Source organism: Manis javanica, chromosome 9, assembly GCF_040802235.1.
Source record: "Manis javanica isolate MJ-LG chromosome 9, MJ_LKY, whole genome shotgun sequence".
Lineage (NCBI taxonomy): Eukaryota > Metazoa > Chordata > Mammalia > Pholidota > Manidae > Manis > Manis javanica.
The window spans coordinates 123715002-123739801 of NC_133164.1; positions in this window are offsets into that span (position 1 = coordinate 123715002).

Here is a 24800-nt window from a genome sequence, read left to right on the forward strand (position 1 = left end):
GCTACATTAACCCTTCATTGACCTAGAAATGCCCTAATATTAAAACAGTTTGACACATAGAAAATCAAAAGCTCTTTTATTGAAAGTGCTGTTGTCCGCGTCATAAGCTCCCTCAATGTGCTGCCCCAGTCACATCGTCAATTTCTCGCTCCTATTGAGTTCTGTATTGAAAACCTAATGGACAGAATCCTTTGTCATTTCTGTCCCAGTGACCAGCAAATAGCTCAGAGAAACTCTGCCTTCACATCACTTCAGGCTTTTCTAACCGACACAGCCAGGAGAGCACGTTAGCGGTTTAGGCAAAAAGACTTATTGGAGGTTGCGGGCGGGCGTCACAGGCCCCTTTGTTCACTCACGGACTTGCAAAGCTGGGCCTTTGTTCTTCTTACTTTCTCGTCTTGGAGCTCACTTAAGTGACATGGCAGCTCCGGACAGGCCTCTACAAAGGACTTAGCTGCTTCTGACCCCACACGGGAGTATTTCTAGTAACTGAAGAATTCAACTTCTTTCTTTTAACTTTTAATGTTGATATAAATCCACATATTTCAATGACTCTGACACATTTGTAAGAACTTCAAGTTTGTTCAGAATGGCTTACTGATGAATACGCTACTAAGTGAACACAAGACTGTCTCCATAAGGAACATTTCAGCAACAGGCCGTATCCCCAAAAGATGTCCCCACACAGCTGCCCTGTGAAATCACGCTTTTAACACCACACACAGTCTTCCTGTGGACATTCAAATGCATATGCCTGGAGAGGAAGGAGTTCATATGTGGGAAGACAAAAACAGCATCCCAGCGGTGCCACACCCCATCTGACCCGACCTGCCTGAGGTCTCGGGGAGACGGCCCCATGGTGGACGGCCCCCTGGAACGGCTCACTGCCCAGCACTGGAGCGCGGGACACGGCGGTAGGGACCTGACCTCGTAGCTGAGCAGGACCACCCTCGGGGGACCACCGCCAGCTGCCGCCTGTGGCTGGCACGTCCCTGCAGAAAGCCCACTCCCTGCGCTGGCCCAGGACCACCCTCGGGGGACCACCGCCAGCTGCCGCCTGAGGCCCCGGACGCCTTCCATGCGCGCCTTCAGCTCCCACCGCCTGCTTTTCCTGCGGCTGCTACCACGACCTCCTCCTGCCATTTTTCTAGTCAACCTGCCAAGTCACTGCAATGCCTTTAATACGTAAGAAAGTCCAGCAACTTCAGTGTAATTATCATGTCTGGGGAGAGGACGTGGGGGTCAGGAGGAAGGTGACTGAAATGCACCTGTAACGTCTTACTTGATACAAAGCCCGCAGTGCCTAGGACAGTGTGTGGTGTCAGCTAGCGTGTCCCCACCACCCTGTTCTTAAACCATTGAAATAACAGCCCTGCTTCCAAGTCCCCCACCAGCGCTGACCCTCAGGAAAGGCTGCCTGCCACCCAGCAGGGCCTCCGGCGTCCACGCAGGACTTCCGTTAGAGGTGTTTGTCAGTACACGGTTACTGTCCTATCACTGTCTTCACAATAGTAAAATCGATTTTTAAATCTCAAGGAGAGCCTTAGGGAGACGCCCTCACGTGCGCCACAGTGCGGGCAGGACCACCGGCCCCCTGGAGCTCCAGGCCTGTCACTGCGCCGCGGACCGTGGGGCCCGCCGCCCTCCCCGTGGCCAGGGTTCCGGACTCGGGCCTCGTGCCCCACCCAGTGATCTGACCTGGGTCAGTGTTCCCCTGGCCAGGATCGGGGGTTGGGGCGCGTGGCTCCTGGGAGCAGCCAGCGCCAGGACATCCAGGCGGTGGTGCATAACACTCTTCCCACGGGTGGCCAGCGGAGCCACTTGGCCTACCAGGCAGGAGGACCTTCTGGCCTTCCAGCCCCGGGCGAGTGCCTGCAGAGATGGCCTCCCACATCCAGTGACCCCATCCGGGGGCCTTGTCCCCAGGGCCGCGCCCCGCTTCTAACAGACCAGGTACACAAAGGAGAGCCGTAGGCTTAAGGGGCAGGAAAGAACCACGGGACAGAAAAGCCATGTCAGTAGGCCAAAGTCCGGCAGAGGACCGGAGCGGATGGGCAGCAGCCTGGTGACCTCGCCCCACAGACAGAGAGCCCCGCCGGCGGATCCGCTGGGTCATGTGCAGTGTGGACACGAATGCGGTGAACGGGCGCTTTAAGACTTCAGGCATGAAATTTAAAATTGAATCCTGTCAAATCATAGGAACTCAAGTGTAATTCTTGTTGTGCGGATGACAGCCGGCTAATTAGCCATCCTGGAGAGAGGCCCTTTCACCTCTAGGGTCACAAGCCAGTGTCCTACCCCTTGTTTATTAGCTTAACACAAAGGGTCATTACGATAATCCCGCCCTCCCTGGGCTTTTCTCTGGTCTCAGTTTGATTCTGAGTAAATAAAGCTTTGTGAATAAATGTATATGTAATTGTTTCCATTGTAATACAGCTTCTACTTCCACTGTATTTGATTATTATTTATAATGCCTTTTGAAAGTATTTGCACAGGAAAATTACTAAGATGGTACTTCACAAAACCCTATTCGTGGTCCGGCCCTGGCCTTGGACAGACAGACACAGAGAGGATGGAATCAAGACCATTCTTAATTTCCCAATTACGGTTTCTGTTCAAAAATTAAAGTCCCAAGTATAATTACTTCTTTATATATCTTCTGGCTAAACTTATTACTTTTTTTCTGTACTGTACTAAACTGCCTCAGCTATTTTATAAAAGCCAAGTATTTCACTAAGCTCTTGCAATATTGAAGGAATCTATATTCTGAGAATTTGAAAACATGTCAGCCCACCTAAATTACATATTGATCAGGTTTAATTGCATGCCACCCATCAGTATTAGGTTTGAAAATTCATAAAAGAGAAATAATGTCCTCTTTGTGGATGATTACTTCTGGGGCATTTAAATGAATTCCATCACTTAACCTGGGCTGCCACAGATTACTGAATCTTGCCGTCTAGCCATTCAAAGACCGATGCAGTTGAACAGCTGTTTTCCAACTATGAGAGAACAGCAGAGTGCAAACAATATAAATTTATATAGATTTTCTTTTAAGGAAAATAGCAAAGTAAAACATTGAAAGTAAACATTCATTTTTCAATTGCTTCCTGAATCACCCTCATTGTCTCTCTATAGAAGCATTCATTTTTAATTCTCTTTTGGATCTCAGGCATCCTTTTATTTCAAGTAGTAATTCACATCTTAATTAATATGCAGTAATCAAAGAGATAAGCAAAGATAAACGATTCGCAGCTTGGTTTCACTTGTTAAGGTTAATTTTTTATGCAAGTGCATAGAAGGATTTTAATGCTGATTATTTAGTGGACAAACCATTTCATTTTCTTCAAAAAAAAAAAACTCAGAAATTTTGTATTGTCTGTGGTGAATGCTTTTTAAAAGCTCTCTTCTCATGAAGGTCACATTGGCTAAGAAAATGAGTTCATCATTAGTTTTCAGGATGTTCTTTACATTTAGAAATTATGTTTGTGGGTATTGGTTGTGTTTTGAGAAATTGTGCTTATGTATGTTTTTCTTTACAGATTATCAATACAAAGTAAAAAGAACCAGTTAAAATCATTGGGCTTACTTGGATAATAGTTTAAGAGCTACATTTTATGTAGACACTTTGAGGTAATAAATATCTGTGAGCATAATTAACTGTCTTTATCTAGGACCAGTCCTGGACATGCTGCTTTAGGACCTTCTGTATTGTCTTCCTTTAATGCTAAGATGGTCAGTTTTTTCCTGAGAATTATTTGGATCTGAGAGGTGTGCTAATGGGATTTGTTTTTAAATAATGGGTTATTATATGTAGACACCGAACAGACGGGCCACTCTGCCTCCTGCATGGCACAGATGGGTGGCATGTTTTATTCTTTATGAAGCAAGGGTAGTGTTTTCTGCAAGTGAACCCTCTTGACATGTCTGACTTCATTGTTTATTTGGCTGAAATTAGAGTTGTGGGGTCCAGAAAATAATGGTTCACCGGGACCGAGGGGCACCGTTATGTCTTGAATCCTCACTTAGGTCACAATTGCATCAGGACCATCTAGGAGGATCGACTACTGCTTCTGAGACAGCTCAGGATACGTCACCTTAAACTTTGGGTGGGTGACAAACACTGGCTCTCTCTGCCCACACTCTCACATCTCATGTTTCATCAGCACTTTATTCACGTGGCAGCCGACTCAGGCGTATGGTTTTGCCTTATTCTTAAGGAAAAGATGAGGTAGGAGAAGCGAACTCTCCTAATCCCTCCCACCCATGGAGGTCAGTGTGTCATGCAGTCAGATCGACTGAATTCATTGGAATCTCATCAATATTTTGTGAAAGGACAATGCTTGCACTTTACTGATCTACTATTTACTATCTAATTCATTACATCATAGTAGAAAAAAATCTACCTGAATCACCCACAGGCAAATGACTTTTTCCAATACTCCATGAAATATTAGCAAAGAGCATGCAGCCAGGGAAAACTTGAACTTTCTATCTTTAGAAAACCTACGGTTTGTCCTTGATGGATTGTCAGTATGAGGCAAGGAAAAATTGATTTTACTTTTGGGTATGCAGGAGCACAAAACAAAATGTTCGTGGAAAGAGATTGTCCTTGAACAGAACCAGTCGTAAGGCAAGGGACGAGGGGTGGAAGGAGGGGACATCCTCTCACAAAGGAGAAGTGAGTTGGAGCTTGAAATGTGCAAAATGAGACTTATCCAAAGGCCTAAGAGAAATCAGGCTGACACAAATAAATTAGGCTGCATATAAAAAATACTTAAATAAAATGGAAATATGATGAGGGACAGTGTGTTCCTTAAATTTTCAGAACCCTGGTAAAATCAGGTGAATGCAAGTACATGCGTTGTTTCTCACCCAGTTGAATGTGACTTGGTAAGAATCCGTGCAACGGAGGTCATGTCGGGAAGCCGGCCAGAAAGTCGTTGTGATGGTGGTGGTGTTGGAGGTGGAGGTGAGGGTGGTGATGGCGATGGCGGTGGTTCTGAGTGGGCTTCTAGGGGGAAGCAATGTGCAAAGCGATCTGAAATGACACACTGGGCCTTAAGGAGAGAGTCCTCTATGTCGATGGACAGCTGACCTGCACAAGAATCCACTGGCATGAAAACCGCTTCTCACTCCTTGGGATTCTCCGTATATTTCAGAAAAATGAAAAAGCACCCATTTGGGAAGACAGCACAGCAGAATGTAAATAGTGTGTGCTTTGACTCAATAAAAACAGGAGTTCAGACCTGAGTCTTACTAATTACGTGAACCTAGTCAAGTTACTCACTTCTGTGTTTCTTATCTGTAAAATGATGATCATAAAATCTTGGCCAAGTTTATTATTTGGGTTTAAAGTGATAATACATGTAAATCACATGACCTTGTCTTGGTTCATATTAAGCACTTAATAAATATTTCCTTCCTCACCATCTACTCAAACATTCATAACATGTAGCACAGATCCTAGCTTTTCTGGGTGGGTTGGATTTTTCAATCATCTATAAATCCATCAAGCATTAAGCCCCATGTTTGTGGTGCTAGAATGCAAGGAATGAAGGCCAGGCACCATTCATCATATTTAAATGTCCGTCCCATTTTCCTTTGCCCCTGGGGAAAATTTATATGACACTTTCTTCTCCATAGCCCTTTGCCACCCTTAGCCACTTGTCAAAAGCCAGAACTTTACTGAAAAAGGACCTCGTCTAGTGATGAAATAAGATCTTGACTTAATAACTGAGAAATTGTCACATTATAAAATAATATTTGTGCTGATAGGAAGACATGGCGGGCAGTTCACCATGAGGTTTCACTTTGTTCAGTTTTTCCCCACATTTTAATTTTTTTATTCTAAAATATCAAAAGAGCAATATTCTTATGAAATTGGTGCAATTACTTAAATGTATTTCTTATAATGTGCCTTTTAGGGTAAGCTTACATATATTACGCTCATTTTCACTTATCATCAGCTTATTTGTTTGTAAGTGAAGGGGGTCCCAATCACACTAACTTTGCAGGGAAGGTGGATTTATTAGCTCACGTACCAGGCATGGAACAGTCAGAGCTAGATTCAGATGGCTAGATGCAGAGAACGGAGTATTTATTTCTTCCACCTTTTCTTAGGCGGGGCTGAGGTGTGGAGGGATAAGGATTCAGATTTGCCCCACCTGTGTCATCTTCCCTTCTGGGGGGAAGAGGAGAGCATGAGCTGCCACCCCAGGAAGGCCTCCTGGCTGGAGTGTGCAGAGAACCTTTCCAATCACGAGCTGCATGCTGGGATGGACAAAATAACACCAGCGCTCTACATGGGAGTTTCCTCATTTTCATCCACACCATTATCGCATAGTTATATAAATGCAAATCCTAAATTACTATATGCCTATAAAAGTTCCAGTGTGTGTTTGAGATTTTGTAATGTAACTTTAAGGAAATGTGACCAAATATTTAAGATTCAGGGAAATGTTCAAATTTGTCTCAGCAACTATCCATCATTTATTCTAGTGTTGCTACTTTTTATCCTTGAAGTTCTTGGGGTCATGGAGTTTTACAATCATGACCCTCTTTATCTAGTAGGTAGATCAATAACAAATAACTTATTCCTCAGTAGCTGAGAAACAGTCTGCAGAAGTCCTAATGTGCTTTTTGTACCAAATTAAAGTGTATCCTCAATGAATCATTCCTAAGTGTCCTCTGATAAATTCTGAAATGGCCATTGCCTTCAGTGTACTGTAAATATTTCTCTTCTTTGGGGACTGTCGTCAGTAAATGTCCTTCTCTCCTCAGACCAGTGGCCAAGATATACTTGCAATGAATCTCTAACTACTACTTTATTGCATATTCTCAGAGTGGCTGCACTTGGAAAATAATGCTACAAACACTTTAGCTTTAGGAGTAGAGAAAAATAAGAAATAAATAAAATTGAAAGGTTTAGTGTAGCCAATTACTGAACTAGCATTGATGATAACTACTTTTTCTTAATTAAATTTCTATCAAATTTCAGTATACCTTCTACGGATGGAATTGTTTCCCTCCAAAAAGGTATGCTGGTGACCTAACCCCCAATAGCTGAGCATGAAATTCCATCTCGAGACAAGGTCTTTATAGAGGTAATGAAGTTAAACGAGGCAGTGGGGTGGGCCCATATCCAATAGGATGGGCATCTTTATTAAAAGGGAAGTTTGGATAGAGACATACAAATACAGAAATAGAGAGATACAGGTAGCCATTATCATTGTGTATGTTATATATATATATATATTCATGCTATATATATATATATTCATTGTTATTAATTTTAATTTCCCATTGGAATAAGAGTTTGGGAAGGAAGGGAAGGCCTTGCACATATCCCTTACCTGTCTTGAACCCAATGATTTAACAGTGTTTTTAATTACATGAACTACGTACCTTAGGTTGAGTTTAGAACATACACTCTGAGATTTTATTCTTTTGATACAAGTCCCATTTCCACAATTCATGAGTATATGACTTTAGATAAAAGTTACTTTATCTCTATATGCTTGGGTTATTTGTAAAACAATCTTAATTAAAATGATAGGTAATTTGTATAAAGTGCTGAGCATATATTCTGTGGCATATTAAAAAGCTATAAATAAACATCAGCTATTATTATATTACCAAAGTCAGAATTTCATGATCATAATACATTTCAAAAAGTAACTTTTATACTTTTATGATCATTTTATAGTCATATTGACTTTAGAAGAAATAGCTGTGACTATTGAAAACCAGAACTATACTTCTTTATAAATGTAACAGTCACGTACACAAGCCCCCTTTTACACTGGGTTGCTAGTTCACTGATACTAATAGAAGTCCAAAAGTGGTGAGCTCAAGCCAATAATGTCCATAATATAATATAGGCTTTGGGGTAAACAAAAGAAAAGGATATAATAGTGTCAGCAACTGAGATATGAAAGGTTAAAATACTCTGAGCACAGTTTTAGGGAAGACAGGCATGAAGGGTGGGGGGTGCAGGAACATGGGGGTGGTGGGGGTGGGCGGTCATCTCACTGGGGTGCTGAGTGTGCTGTGAAGGTGGTTATTCAAGGTCTGGATGTCACTCGAGCTTTGGGAATTACTTGTGGAAGCAAATAGGAAAAAACCAGTGCAATTAACTTCAAACACTGGGATGGTGTGAAATTTAGATGGAGAGGCAAGCAGCTGCTTCTATGAGTTCATTCACATTTCCTGTAGGAATTCCTCCAGGGGATGCCTGCCTAGAGGAGAAGCAGGATAAAATTACATCGGATCCGATGGAACGGAGTTTGAACCCATCTGCATGCGAAGTAAACTCCTCTCTAGACATTTGCATGAGGGCCACCTTCAGCGACAGCTCTGGGACCAGGTGGCATCTATTGGTGGCACCTGTTCACACCCCACAGAGGGCGCTGTGTGCAGAGTGGGTGGGGACGTCTGGTGATGATCTCGTCTCACACGTGAGGCGGTTGTGTGTTTGCTCATTCTCGTCTGTGAACTAGAGTCAATGATGTCCGTTTCTTTTAGGCAAATAAACAGCTGCAAATCATTCCAGTGATGTAAATGCTCGTTGACACCCATCTCCTCTGCACCAGAGTCACGACCATCTAAAGTTTGGGGAGCACACCTCCAACACGGCAAACGGAGCTCATGAGCAAGAATGTTCTGGAAGCAGACATAGCCACAAACCTGTTCGGCAAATATGAGCGTTTATTTCAAGGAGACTGCTGTAACTCCTGAGATGGAACTACCCTGAGAGTGGGCTGGAGAGCAGTGGTGTCCGAGAAAGGAGGGGCTGCCCTGCGCTGATGCAGAATCTTCACAGAAAGGACACAAGGGGACCGAAAGTCCCGGAGAGTCTCTCTGGGCTCTTCCCCTCCTCATCACCAGGCCCCCTGCTGGGGGGCAACACCCCATCCTACATGGGACCAGAGGCCGAACGCAGGCGCGGCCACCGGGCATCGTTCCAAACGGGACTTTCCCAAACCCTCATCGTAGTCAAGCCCCGTCTGCATTTGGCTACAGGTAAGCTTTACCTTTAAGGGCTACTGACAGCAAAATCCAAATAGGATGTCAGGTGGCAGCGCGGCCATGAAGCGCCATCGCCTGTAACCCCAGCAATCAGAGTGGGTGTGGCCGCTCACAGACCTTCTCCGTTCACAGACCCACCTAGACTATGGGCTTCTGCTGGATACCGAGACCAGAAAACAGGTGTGGGTCCTGCCCCCCAAGAGACTGTTCCCTGGAAGTAGCAGGTCCTGCACAACCCATCTGCAATTATATCTCTTCACATTGAAATTGTCATCCTGTGACATGAAGACCAGGAATGCCGATTGTCCTCTGATCTTGATTATCTGTAAGCAAGATGATCACCAGAAGCAGCAACATGCAGGTGCAGGTTGGAGACATTGATTTTTTTTTTTTTTCTCTGCTTCTTGGCATCAAGACCATAACTGCCATGTACGCTAAAGCACAGAATTTACGATCTTCATAAAGTTTTACCAAATCAGCTATGGAGGAAGACACCCCTGGCAGCTTACCGTTAGGGTCCTAGGAGAGCTAAGGCGCCTCACTGTGTCTGTGGTTAGGGCTTGTCCTGTGTTATGTGTTCAGTGATAAATACAGGGCCATTAGGAAATTCTGCATTTCCCCTGAAAACTTTGTTATTCTTAGGAAGATCATTTGAAATATACTTTGCAATGCTTTTTAGGCATTAAGTGCTTTTAATTTTACAAGTTCATGTTTCCCCAGCTTGTTTAATAATATTAAATATGTGTGTTTCATGAGAACTTGGCAGAAGACAATAATATCTTTAAAACAGTTCATAGTTATTTCCCTGGCATAAGGCTAGCATTGCCCTAACAAGGACATAACAGATGGATTCCAGACAAGATACAGTAAAGAAGAATATAAAATGAGATTCAGAAAGAAGTAAGCTTTTACGTACATTTTTCCTTTTACTGCTTCTGAGCTTCAAATTTGAAGTGCACAACCATATAATAAATAACCACCTCCTGGAAAGAACCACTGGAAAGAACAAGGGTTTGGGATCAGAAAACCTGCAGTGGAACCAAAGCCCTGTGACACAGGGCAAATAGGGTGTCTGCAGGCCAACGACTTAACCTCTGGAGCCTCGAAGTGTGTCAGAGGTCATGACATCAAATGCAAGCTGGCACGTGGTCCCTGGTTAGTGAATGTGTGTTAAGCAAATAAGAAATGGGCACAGAAATATAAAGTACAGATTTCTGCAACATGTCACAAATTTGATCCTGGGGGCTCACAACAGGTGAGAGAAAATTCAGCCCCTGTACATCGGCTCCATGCAGCACACGTTTTGGGAGCGAACCCTTTGTGCTTGGGGGCTCCTGGTTGCCAGCTCAAGCGGTCTTCCCTGTTGTTTTCCTCTTTTCTTGCAAAGCCCTGGAAACTGTGAGGCACCCCAGGGCTCCCTGGACCATGGGTCCATCCTCTGCAAGCCATGCAGCAGGCAGAGAGCAGGGCACAGCAAGGCTGTAAGTCAGTGAGGAAGCCTGTCCTGCCGGACCTCCACGCTCCACGGCGGGGGGGTAAACGAAGGGGCTTCGTGTTCCGTCTCTTCCTCTTCTCCCAAAATAGCTTCTTGGTTAAAATTTTACAGAAACTGTTCTGTCACTCCAGGGCCTGTTGGAGCCCACCTAACATAGTAAGGGCTATGTTTGTTGAAAGACTATCCATGAGGGTGTCCACCCCTGTTGGAAGTAATCATGAGTCGTGGAAAAAATCAACATAAAAGTGATGAAAAAACAAATGCAGGGGAGCCAAGATGGCGGCGTGAGTAGAGCAGTGGAAATCTCCTCCCAAAAACACATAGAGCTATGAAAATATAACAAAGAAAAATCTTCCTAAAATAGAGACCACAGGACACAGGACAACATCCAGACCACATCCACACCTGCAAGAACCCAGCGCCTTGTGAAGGGGGTAAGATACAAGCCCCAGCCCGGCGGGACCCGAGCGCCCCTCCCCCCGGCTCCCGGCGGGTGGAGAGAAACCGGAGCAGTTTTTTTTTTTGGCGAGCGCTTTTTGGAAGCCTTAGAGGGACGGGCCCCCGTTGCTGGGGAGGCAGGGTGGCGGGACCGGTGAGGAGGTGCCTGGGAACGGCGCCGGAGGACAAAGAATATCCCGCGTTTCTCCCTGCGAGACCTGGGGGCGGGTGCCTGAGACCGGTGCCTGAGGACGGAGGAGGTCGCGCGTTTTTCCCCTTTTTTTTTTTTCTCTTTTTGGCAAGCGCTTTTTGGAAGCCTTGAAGGGACGGGGACCCCAGTGCTAGGGAGGCACGGTGGCGGGACTGGTGAGCGGGTGGCTGGGACCGGCGCCTGAGGACAAAGAATATCCCCCGTTTTTCCCTGCGGGACCGGTGGGCGGGTGCCTGAGACCGGCACTTGAGGACAGAGGAAATCGCGCGTTTTTCCCCTTTTATTTTTCTCTTTTCTGCGAGTGCTTTTTGGAAGCCTAAAAGGGACAGGGACCCCGGTGCTAGGGAGGCAGGGCGGCGGGACTGGTGAGCGGGTGCCTGGGACCGGCACCTGAGGACAAAGAATATCCCGCATTTTTCCCTGCGGGACCGGTGGGTGGGTGCCTGAGACCAGCACCTGAGGACGGAAGAAATCGCGCGTTTTTCCCCTTTTTTTTTCTCTCTTTTTGCCAAGTGCTTTTTGGAAGCCTTGAAGGGACAGGGACCCCGGTGCTAGGGAGGCAGGGCGGCGGGACTGGTGAGCGGGTGCGTGGGACCAGTGCCTGAGGACCAAGAATATTGAGCGTTCCTTCCCTGCGGGACCGGTGGGTGGGTGCTTTTTGGAAGCCTTGAAAGGACAGGGACCCTGGTGCTAGGGAGACAGGGCAGCAGGACCAGTGCGCGGGTGCCTGGGACCGGCACCTGAGGAAAAAAAAAAAAAATCGCGTGTTTTTTCTTTTCTTTTTCCTTTCTGTTCCCTCTCTCATTGTTGCTGTTGTTGTTTTGGTTTGGAGAGTGCTTTTTGGAAATCTTAAAGGGGCAGGACAGGTCACTTAGACCAGAAGCAGGGAATCTGGGGATCTCTGGGCACTCTAACCCCCTGGGCAGCAGGGAGCACAGAGGCCCCTTACGGAGATAAATAGTCTCCTGGCTGCTCCCCCTCTAACGGGGCTCCACCATTTTGGAGGAACAGCCCCAGCCAGGCCAAGCCCACAGCAACAGTGGAGATAAACCCCAAAGCAACTGGGCAGGAAGCAGAAGCCCTGTCTGCGCACAGCTGCCCAGCACAAGCCACTAGAGGTCGCTATTCTCCCAGGAAAAGGCTACAAACCAACAAGAAGGGAAGCTCTTCCAGCGGTCACTTGTACCAGCTCTGCAGACTATCTCTATCACCATGAAAAGGCAAAACTACAGGCAGACAAAGATCACAGAGACAACACCTGAGAAGGAGACAGACCTAACTAGTCCTCCTGAAAAAGAATTCAAAATAAAAATCATGAACATGCTGACAGAGATGCAGAAAAAAATGCAAGAGCAATGGGATGAGATGCAGAGAAAAATGCAAGAGCAGTGGGATGAGATGCAGAGAAAAATGCAAGAGCAGTGGGATGAAGTCCGGAAGGAGATCACAGATGTCAGGAAAGAGATCACAGAAGTGAAACAATCCCTGGAAGGATTTATAAGCAGAATGGATAAGATGCAAGAGGCCATTGAAGGAATAGAAGCCAGAGAACAGGAACGTATAGAAGCTGACATAGAGAGAGATAAAAGGATCTCCAGGAATGAAACAACACTAAGAGAAATATGTGACCAATACAAAAGGAAAAACATTCGTATTATAGGGATACCAGAAGAGGAAGAAAGAGGAAAAGGGATAGAAAGTGTCTTTGAAGAAATAATTGCTGAAAACTTCCCCAAACTGGGGGAGGAAATAATCGAACAGACCATGGAATTATACAGAACCCCCAACAGAAAGGATCCAAGGAGGACAACACCAAGACACATAATAATTAAAATGGCAAGGATCAAGGACAAGGAAAGAGTTTTAAAGGCAGCTAGAGAGAAAAAGGTCACCTATAAAGGAAAACCAATCAGGCTAACATCAGACTTCTCAACAGAAACCCTACAGGCCAGAAGAGAATGGCATGATATACTTAATGCAATGAAACAGAAGGGCCTTGAACCAAGGATACTGTATCCAGCACGACTATCATTTAAATATGATGGTGGGATCAAACAATTCCCAGACAAGCAAAAGCTGAGGGAATTTGCTTCCCACAAACCACCTCTACAGGGCATCCTACAGGGACTGCTCTAGATGGGAGCACCCCTAAAAAGAGCACAGAACAAAACACACAACATATGAAGAAGGGAGGAGGAGGAATAAGAAGGGAGAGAAGAAAAGACTCTCCAGACAGTGTATATAACAGCTCAATAAGCGAGCTAAGTTAGGCAGTAAGATACTAAAGAAGCTAACCTTGAACCTTTGGTAACCACAAATCTAAAGCCTGCAATGGCAATAAGTACATATCTTTCAATAGTCACCCTAAATGTAAATGGACTTAATGCACCAATCAAAAGACATAGAGTAATAGAATGGATAAAAAAGCAAGACCCATCTATATGCTGCTTACAAGAAACTCACCTTAAACCCAAAGATAAGCATAGACTAAAAGTCAAGGGATGGAAAAACATATTTCAGGCAAACAACAGTGAGAAGAAAGCAGGGGTTGCAGTACTAATATCAGACAAAATAGACTTCAAAACAAAGAAAGTAACAAGAGATAAAGAAGGCCACTACATAATGATAAAGGGCTTAGTCCAACAAGAGGATATAACCATTCTAAATATATATGCACCCAATACAGGAGCACCAGCATATGTGAAGCAAATACTAACAGAACTAAAGAGGGAAATAGACTGCAATGCATTCATTGTAGGAGACTTCAACACACCACTCACCCCAAAGGATAGATCCACCGGGCAGAAAATAAGTAAAGACACACAGGCACTGAACAACACACTAGAACAGATGGACCTAATAGACATCTATAGAACTTTACATCCAAAAGCAACAGGATATACATTCTTCTCAAGTGCACATGGAACATTCTCCAGAATAGACCACATACTAGCTCACAAAAAGAGCCTCAGTAAATTCCACAATATTGAAATTCTACCAACCAATTTTTCAGACCACAAAGGTATGAAAGTAGAAATAAATTCTACAAAGAAAACAAAAAGGCTCACAAACACATGGAGGCTTAACAACATGCTACTAAATAATCAATGGATCAATGAACAAATCAAAATAGAGATCAAGGAATATATAGAAACAAATGACAACAACAACACTAAGCCCCAACTTCTGTGGGATGCAGCGAAAGCAGTCTTAAGAGGAAAGTATATAGCAATCCAGGCACACTTGAAGAAGGAAGAACAATCCCAAATGAATAGTCTAACATCACAATTATTAAAACTGGAAAAAGAAGAACAAATGAGGCCTAAAGTCAGCAGAAGGAGGGACATAATAAAGATCAGAGAAGAAATAAACAAAATTGAGAAGAATAAAACAATAGCAAAAATCAACGAAACCAAGAGCTGGTTCTTTGAGAAAATAAACAAAATAGATAAGCCTCTAGCCCAACTTATTAAGAGAAAAAGAGAGTCAACACAAATCAACATAATCAGAAATGAGAATGGAAAAATCACGACAGACTCCACAGAAATACAAAGAATTATTAAAGACTACTATGAAAACCTATATGCCAACAAGCTGGAAAACCTAGAAGAAATGGACAACTTCCTAGAAAAATACAACCTCCCAAGACTGACCAAGGAAGAAACACAAAAGTTAAACAAACCAATTACAAGCAAAGAAATTGAAACAGTAATCAAAAAACTACCCAAGAACAAAACCCCGGGGCCGGACGGATTTACCTCGGAATTTTATCAGACACACAGAGAAGACATAATACCCATTCTCCTTAAAGTGTTCCACAAAATAGAAGAAGAGGGAATACTCCCAAACTCATTCTATGAAGCCAACATCACCCTAATACCAAAACCAGGCAAAGACCCCACCAAAAAAGAAAATTACAGACCAATATCCCTGATGAACGTAGATGCAAAAATACTCAATAAAATATTAGCAAACAGAATTCAACAGTATATCAAAAGGATCATACACCATGACCAAGTGGGGTTCATCCCAGGGATGCAAGGATGGTACAACATTCGAAAATCCATCAACATCATCCACCACATCAACAAAAAGAAAGACAAAAACTACATGATCATCTCCATAGATGCTGAAAAAGCATTTGACAAAATTCAACATCCATTCATGATAAAAACTCTCAGCAAAATGGGAATAGAGGGCAAGTACCTCAACATAATAAAGGCCATATATGATAAACCCACAGCCAGCATTATACTGAACAGCGAGAAGCTGAAAGCATTTCCACTGAGATCGGGAACCAGACAGGGATGCCCACTCTCCCCACTGTTATTTAACATAGTACTGGAGGTCCTAGCCACGGCAATCAGACAAAACAAAGAAATACAAGGAATCCAGATTGGTAAAGAAGAAGTTAAACTGTCACTATTTGCAGATGATATGATACTGTACATAAAAAACCCTAAAGACTCCACTCCAAAACTACTAGAACTGATATCGGAATACAGCAAAGTTGCAGGATACAAAATCAACACACAGAAATCTGTAGCTTTCCTATACACTAACAACGAATCAATAGAAAGAGAAATCAGGAAAACAATTCCATTCACCATTGCATCAAAAAGAATAAAATACCTAGGAATAAACCTAACCAAGGAAGTGAAAGACTTATACTCTGAAAACTACAAGTCACTCTTAAGAGAAATTAAAGGGGACACTAATAAATGGAAACTCATCCCATGCTCATGGCTAGGAAGAATTAATATCGTCAAAATGGCCATCCTGCCGAAAGCAATATACAAATTTGATGCAATCCCTCTCAAATTACCAGCAACATTCTTCAATGAATTGGAACAAATAATTCAAAAATTCATATGGAAACACCAAAGACCCCGAATAGCCAAAGCAATCCTGAAAAAGAAGAATAAAGTAGGGGGGATCTCACTCCCCAACTTCAAGCTCTACTACAAAGCCATAGTAATCAAGACAATTTGGTACTGGCACAAGAACAGAGCCACAGACCAGTGGAACAGATTAGAGACCCCAGAAATTAACCCAAACATATATGGTCAATTAATATTTGATAAAGGAGCCATGGACATACAATGGCAAAATGACAGTCTCTTCAACAGATGGTGCTGGCAAAACTGGACAGCTACATGTAGGAGAATGAAACTGGACCATTGTCTAACCCCATATACAAAGGTAAACTCAAAATGGATCAAAGACCTGAATGTAAGTCACGAAACCATTAAACTCTTGGAAAAAAACATAGGCAAAAACCTCTTAGACATAAACATGAGTGATCTCTTCTTGAACATATCTCCCCGGGCAAGGAAAACAACAGCAAAAATGAGCAAGTGGGACTACATTAAGCTGAAAAGCTTCTGTACAGCGAAAGACACCATCAATAGAACAAAAAGGAACCCTACAGTATGGGAGAATATATTTGAAAATGACAGATCTGATAAAGGCTTGACGTCCAGAATATATAAAGAGCTCACACGCCTCAACAAACAAAAAACAAATAACCCAATTAAAAAATGGGCAGAGGAACTGAACAGACAGTTCTCCAAAAAAGAAATACAGATGGCCAAGAGACACATGAAAAGATGCTCCACATCGCTAATAATCAGAGAAATGCAAATTAAAACTACAATGAGGTATCACCTCACACCAGTAAGGATAGCTGCCATCCAAAAGACAAACAACAACAAATGTTGGCGAGGCTGTGGAGAAAGGGGAACCCTCCTACACTGCTGGTGGGAATGTAAATTAGTTCAACCATTGTGGAAAGCAGTATGGAGGTTCATCAAAATGCTCAAAACAGACTTACCATTTGACCCAGGAATTCCACTCCTAGGAATTTACCCTAAGAACGCAGCAATCAAGTTTGAGAAAGACAGATGCACTCCTATGTTTATCGCAGCACTATTTACAATAGCCAAGAATTGGAAGCAACCTAAATGTCCATCTGTAGATGAATGGATAAAGAAGATGTGGTACATATACACAATGGAATACTACTCAGCCATAAGAAGTGGAAAAATCCAACCATTTGCAGCAACATGGATGGAGCTGGAGAGTATTATGCTCAGTGAAATAAGCCAAGCGGAGAAAGAGAAATACCAAATGATTTCACTCATCTGAGGAGTATAGGAACAAAGGAAAAACTGAAGGAACAAAACAGCAGCAGAATTACAGAACCCAAAAATGGACTAACAGGTACCAAAGGGAAAGGAACTGGGGAGGATGGGTGGGCAGGGAGGGATAAGGGGGGGGAAGAAGAAGGGGGGTATTAAGATTAGCATGCATGGGGGGGAGGGAGAAAGGGGAGGGTGGGCTGCACAACACAGAGAGGACAAGTAGTGACTCTACAACATTTTGCTAAGCTGATGGACAGTAACCGTAATGTGGTTGTTAGGGGGGACCTGATATAGGGGAGAGCATAGTAAACATAGTATTCTTCAGGTAAGTGTAGATTAAAAATTTAAAAAAAAAAAAAAAGAAAGAAAGAAAGAAAAGGGGGATTACTCCTTAACAGGATAAAACTATTGGTAAATCAAAGATCAACGCATGCTTTAAATATCCTTAATGTTGATCACTTAAAGGGTGTCAGATGATCAGCTATGGAGGTACTCTTTTCTGATAATATTCCTTTCTCTTAATTAAAAAAAAAAAAAAAAAGCAGTTACTGTGTGCTGACCTCCAATGAGTTCTGCACAGTGGTATAGAGGGCATGTCAAAGTGTGGGCAAAGGGTCTGTTTGTTTCTACGCAGAAGATCAAGGCCTAGCTTGGATACCCAGAAAATGAACTAAGATACGATATGAGGAGGAGCTTCCGGCATCAGCACTCTCTGGAGGACTCGTGCCGGGGGATGATCATCAAAAAGCCTCCACAGGGATCCGGACGATGCTGCGGTTGTGGCTGCATCCAGCCCACCATCTCCTGGACTTGCCATGAGAAGGAGGAGGGAGATGTCTAGGCTGGCATGTGCATACAGTGAGACAACGAATTTGACTGGATCTGTACTGTTGGAACTCAACCAGGAGTTGGGAGGGGTGCAAGTTGTAGCACCCCAAAATCTCATGACTATAGACTATCTATGGTTAAAAGAACATATGGGATGTGAACAGATCCCAGAAATGGGCTGCTTTAATTTGTCTGATGGTTCAAGTACAGTTGGAAAATATCCATCATATCATAGATAAATTTTCACAAATGCCTAGGGTGCCTAAATGGTTTTCTTGGCTTCACTGGAGATGGCTGGTAATTATAGATTTGCTTTGTTTATGTCACCGTATTCCTATTATGTCAATATGTGTGTGCAAATTAGTTAGTAGTTTAAAACCTATACATACTTAAGGTACTATACAAGAAGATATGTCAAAGAAATAATCAATCCTCCCAAGTTTCCTTCATATGCTACATCTATAGCTTTTCTTCTTCCTTCCTAATTACAAACTTTAAATAGAATTCGTGCCTCATATCGAATTTACCGAGTATCATAATTCCTCCAGGTGGTAAAGATACCTCGAGACAAGTGCTGGGCATAGAAGCCACAGGGCATAAATCTGCAAAGAAGTAAAAAGCTAACCTTTGCAAACAATATGGCTTCTCTCTCACTTACCAACTTTACATTTCCCTGTATGGCCCCGGAAGATGACTGGTTAGCCAGAGACGGGTAAGATTCCTCAAGGGAGGAACAACCTAAGACAGGCACAGTCGCAGGGGGGCCATCAGGTGAGAATTTGGGGATCAACAGAGGTGAGGCTCAGAACCTCACCCCCCCTGCTTTGAGAGAAATCTTCTGCATCCGTGGATGTTTTGCTGCCCTTGTCTAGCCTGGATTAATACTTAGTCCATAGGCACACACCTGATCATCTGATCATCTACATTTGCCTTCTTACAGCACTAAACTATGTTTTCTACCTTTATCTTGCATCTACCTACCACTTCAGCATTTTATTAAAAATAAAAAGAATAATAATAATAGGAGAAATGTGGGATCAACATATAAATCAAGTACAAAAATCAAATGAATATTCATATTTGACCTGATGGTTTATAGGTCATATTGCATGATCAAAACCGAAAGTTTCTGTGATGACTGCCCTTGTACTGTTCACCATGTAAGAATTTATTCACTCTGTAAGAATTCGTTCACCATGTAAGAACTTGTTCGTTATGCTTCAGAAGATTGGAGACTGACGAGAATTAGGCTTGAGATGGATTAATGATTGTACATTGAGCATTGACCCCCCTATACTGAATTTTATTGTTGTTAACAACCATTTGATCAATAAATATGAGAGATGCCCTCTCAAAAAAAAAAAAAAAAAAAAAAAAACAAATGCAAAAATATGAAAAAACAACCCATGACTTGGTTTATCATATTAAAGTAATGTAATAATGTTAGCAAATGCTTGCTTTTGTATTCCATAGAATATAGCTTTTAAGCAACACAGGTAGGAAATGGAATTTAAGATGTTTCTTGCAGGGAAGGACCTGGCTTTTTGCCCGTCCTTTTCTCTCTCATACATATCGTGTTCACTTGGGTCCTTATAAAGATTTTTAGACATGGTTAGAGTGAGTTAAAGAAGCAGAGGAAGAGAACAGGGTGCTTTTGATTTGGGAACATCTGAGGGCTGTACAGATGGGGTGACTGCCTGATGTGGCCTAGAAACGCCTAGTTTATCATGTGCTACAAGTTAAGTTCTGTTCTGTATTGCTAAACTCACAGACGGTTCTCTTTCCCAGTAGAGAAATGGAATTGACTACTGTAGCTCCTGTAGGGACCAAGATGATGAGCTTTCCCACCTTCGCGATGCCCCCCAGACCACTGGGGCCCTGCAGGTCCCACAGAGCAAGAGGCCTTCCATGCAGCAGCATCTGCGAAATGGCCTCATTTCAAACGGAGGGGCCAGACCAGCATCACTTAGCTCATTAGCGCTGCAAGTCCTGGAAATGTCCTTTTCTACCCACCCTTATTGATTGTTAGCATTTTTTATTAAGGTGACTAGAGGTGGCTCACATTTTTTCTTACCCTTTTATGCATTGAAACTAAATATAAGTTCTACAGAGCCACAGGACCTTAAATCTTAGAGAAATTAGTGAGAGTCCCATGAATTTCAAAAAAAATGCAGCTCCCTGGCCCTCAAAGCATGGTTCAGAAAATCATTAAATAGTAGCATCATGATAATAATTTCCATAGAAAGACAGCATCGTTTTATACCAACACCTGAATGGGCTTCACATGAACTTGTGAATTTCCATTCAAGGACCGATTGTAAACAGGTAAATGTTCCCCTGACCACAATGTAACTTTTATTTTAAAAAGTATGCATGGTATGCTCACACTGCATCACACGCCTTACTCAGCACGGTGTGTGACAACAGTCAGCACTTACGTGTGTCAGTGTTGTGACGCAGACATCGGGAGGGCTGGAAGGCCCTGCGGTTCCGGAGAGCTCTGTGTCTCTCTGCGTGCTCCTTTCCACCCCCAGTCCTTGCTACAGTTCGACGCTGAACGGCGAGACGAAGCTTTAGTAGTTTAAGGAAAGGTGACCTGGATCAGAGTGGCTGGCTGTCTAGTCACCCTTGTGTCCACAGCGGGTGGCAACGCCAGCTCTTCTCAGCATAGAATTCTGACTGACAGGTCTGTGAATGGAGCCCAAGGACTTGCTAGGCTTTTCGACTTAGGCTGTTGGTCTTCACAAAATGTGCTTATGTGCCCGTTCCTTAAAAATACGTTTAAGCGCTTGTATCCCAAATGAAGTTTAATTTTGAATCCCCAATTTTTGAGACATATTTAAATAGTTGCGAATATGTAATTTCTCAACCCCAGCATTTTAATACCTACTGCACAGAAGCCTCGCCTAATTCAGTCTCAGCTGCCCTGGCATGTGGACGTCTATCTCTTTAGGATATGTTGTTGCGATCCACAGAGAATTTCAAGGGGCTCCAGAATTCAAGGACAATTTTAAATAAACTTTCCCAAACATATCCTCCAAATTTGACAAAAATCCCTCAGGGGTTATCAAGTTGCCAGAAACGTACACGGGAAGGGCTAATTCGTGCTGACACAGAGAAGGGTCCTTGTCGGTCTTGCATTTATGTTTTGTGGCCTCAGAAAACAGATGATAAGAATCTGTAAGATTTGGGGCCTTTCTTTTGTCACAGTTTGGGGGAGGGTCCTAATTTAGGGTGTTTCCTTTTTGTTGCACATATATGAGATCCATCCCTTCCATTTGGATGGACTCAGCCTAACAGAAATAAATTCAAAGTGGCTAAAAAAGAAAGAAGAAGAGGAAAAGAACCTTAAGTACAATTATGGAGTAGCCCATTCCATAAGTGAAAATTTTTCATTGGTATTAAGTGGAACTTCCATTTTGTAGCATTTCCAAGTCCTCATATGGCAGTGGGAGAAAATAAGAAAAGAAGAAGAAGAAACCATTGTTCAGTGCTTCCTAGTGTCGGCCTTTGCTCAGCAATGTGCAATGTAACCGTGTCCCTCCTCCCGTAACCTGATGAACTGTGCTCCGTCTCACAGGTTAGGAACCTGAGCCCTGGACGGGACAAGGGAAGCTTCCCAGGCCCATGGCAAAGCCAGAATTTTAACACCACAGCTCAACATGGAGCCCCACCCTCTGTAGCCCTGCTCATGTCATGGTCCTTTGGATTTCATCTCTTACTATCTCCATGAAAGTCTCAGTTCTCTAAAGCTACGGCGTGAGGGGCCACACCTGTGCACATCTGCACAGCTGGAGGGGAAAAGGCTTATTTTCAGTCATGCACACTGGTCACAAATGGTGTCCTGACCCCTGGGTCGAAAGGCCCAGATGGACTGCGAGCAGATCTCCCCGTGCAGGAGCACCGTTGGTGGCTTGTGCACGTATGGGTTTGTGAACCGGCAAGGTGTCCATACCCGTGAAGGTGAAATGGAGACATTTTGAGACACATTAGGACTCAGAACATGACCTTATTCTCAGACGTCCTCAGAACAGAGAAGGGAGTGCCCGGCTGGAGGGGGTGCAGAGCGGAGGCAAACAGGCCCCACATGGAGCTGGGGCCCCCGAGGGGCAAGGGGCAGCGGCCAGAACCCCAGGGTCCTGTCTGGGCAGAGCGGGAAGAGCCTTAGTGGGGCAGCCTCGGGGGCTTGGACAGGTAGATGCATGAACTTCAAAGAGGGAAAATAGTGTTGAGAGACATTTAAAGATCTATGGAGAGGTTAAGGAAGATTCAGTGACAAATATTAAGCAAAAGGGCACTCAAAGCACTAACTTTAAAAAGGATGAATATCAATGACGCTAGTGTGAGGGTGTCCCGCTCACCTGCCAGGCGGGCTCTAAGGACACAGTGTGCGCGGTCAGGGGACGCCAGGACTGGGGAGCCGGGGTGGGCCTGGCTGCGCCCTGCGGGCGGGAGGGTGGTGGTGCGGGGGCTCCGTCCTCACCTGCCTGGAAGGCTCAGTAGGAAAGGACTGCGATCACAGACGGGACCCAGCAAGTGTAGGTACAGTCGGCAGAAATACGGATTCATGTGCTGGAAGAAACCGAGAGAAGGCAGCAGCCGACGATGGCTGCTTCTCAGCAGTAAACTTAGCTATAAAAAGTAATATGCAACTCTGCTTGTCTCTATCAGCCTGGAGATTCTCTTTGCCTTTCAAATTATGTGCCTGTATTTGATAAAAAAATAATTATTATATCTCACAATTATATACTGTAGCATTCATAATGACTTTTGTTATTGTATAGCAATATGTTTGAAGCTTTGTAGGCTGGAATACATGATAGAGATTTCCTTTATTTCATGTATTTAACATTTGTCATTGCTTATTTAAAATAAACATATAACTTCAAATTTTAAAAATATACCAGCTCATCTAAGAATGCTTAATCATTTTTCGTATAAACAAATTTAGCCAAAATCTTACTAACGAAAGAAAATCAAAGTTTGCATTTTAGTTCATCTCCCTTATGATTGCCAGAATGTATATGCACCTCTGTTCATACTGTTCATAGTAATTTCATTTTTGTGTTTTTAAGATCATAAAAATAAAAATTTCATGTAATGCAAATTGTTCAATGCATTTGAGTAATGGCTGCTGTTTGCTGGTGTCCTCCTATTTCTTATATTTCTATTAAGAATATTCTTCAGCTGCATGGAATGTTAGACAACTATTTAGCTAATGATGTAGACTTATATTTGACCTCAAAAAAGAGGTTTGTGATTTATTAAATAAAGAAAGCCCATTATAAACAGTATTTACTGCATGTGCATTACAGCCTAAGTCTATAAAATTTTTCTCCAATATTCATAAATTTTGTATATTATTTTGTACTCAGGAAAAAAAAGAGACCATCCCTATTTGAAAACAATAAAAGCAAATGTAAAGGGCTGCAGCAGCGCATGCGTCCCGCAGAGCAGACTGACACGCCGCGGGCTGTTGGGAACAGTCAGTGCATTTCCACCTGAGAAATCACGCCTGCTCCCTGAATTCCCAATTCCTGAGCCTCCTCCTAGCATTGTAACACCAAGGGCTGAGGGTTCAAGGAAGCTTCTGCATGCCTGCCATCCCCCCACCCAGAACCTCAAGCCCTGGGCTCAGCGCTGTGCCGTCTGCCCTCGGGGAGCTGGCACGTCGGGGGACCTGGCCCGAGCTCCTCCCCACACCTGCGGCCTGGGCTGGCGCCCACCGCCGCCTCAGAGCTGCTGTTTGCTCGCGGTGGAGACAATCCATCCATATGGACTGAGAGAGCAGATACCTGACACATGTACATGGAACAGTTCTTCTTTGAGGGACGATTACTTTTCTTTAAGCCACCTTTTGAAAATGTGGTACAACACAGTAGGTAGCTTGGTGAAGGCAGCTGCTGTGACCTCGAAGCCCTGCAGTTTGTTTCAGATCCCACCGCACGTGTCCGTGTGCGAGGCCGATCCGGGGACAGCGTGTCACTCCCTTCCTTGAGGGGAGGCTGAGGTGCTGTCGCGCTGTAACTTGGAAACATGCATCAGACCCGTATTGGCTTTTCACGAATGGAAATCATTAACTGAACAGCCATTTTGCTTTTGCATAAAGGACAACCATTTCCATTCAAGGCCTGGTGCTTCCAGACTCCCAGAGCTCTCCTCTCTGCCCCTACTGTTTGCATCAGTGATGTATTTCGGGGAAACTGTGATTCCTAGGGCTTCTCTACGATGAAAGAAGTGGTGTTCGCTCTTCCTCGTGTATTCTTCCTTAAAAACGTCAGCTAGTTTAATGGTTGCCATATGGTTCCAAACGGTGGGATTTACCACGGATTCAAACACACTTGGCCCTGTGAAGCCGTTCCCCGCCTTGCCCACCAGGCGGCTCAGCGCTCCTCCGGGCTGGGGGAGGGCGCCTCCTCCTGGGCCCTGCCGTCCTCCAGAGCCGTGGAAGCCCAGGACCGCAGGGGCCGGGCTCCCAGCAGATGGAATGGGACTCATAACCGCGTGATGTACTGGTAGCTGCTCACCAGAGAAACACTGAGAAAACCAGAGTTCTAAGGGTTGAAGACCCTGTGAATTTTTTTAATGTTTTCTTATAAGAAAAAGGCAGGGGCAAATATGTGGGGTATTACTATGTTGAATTATTTTAGCTCTC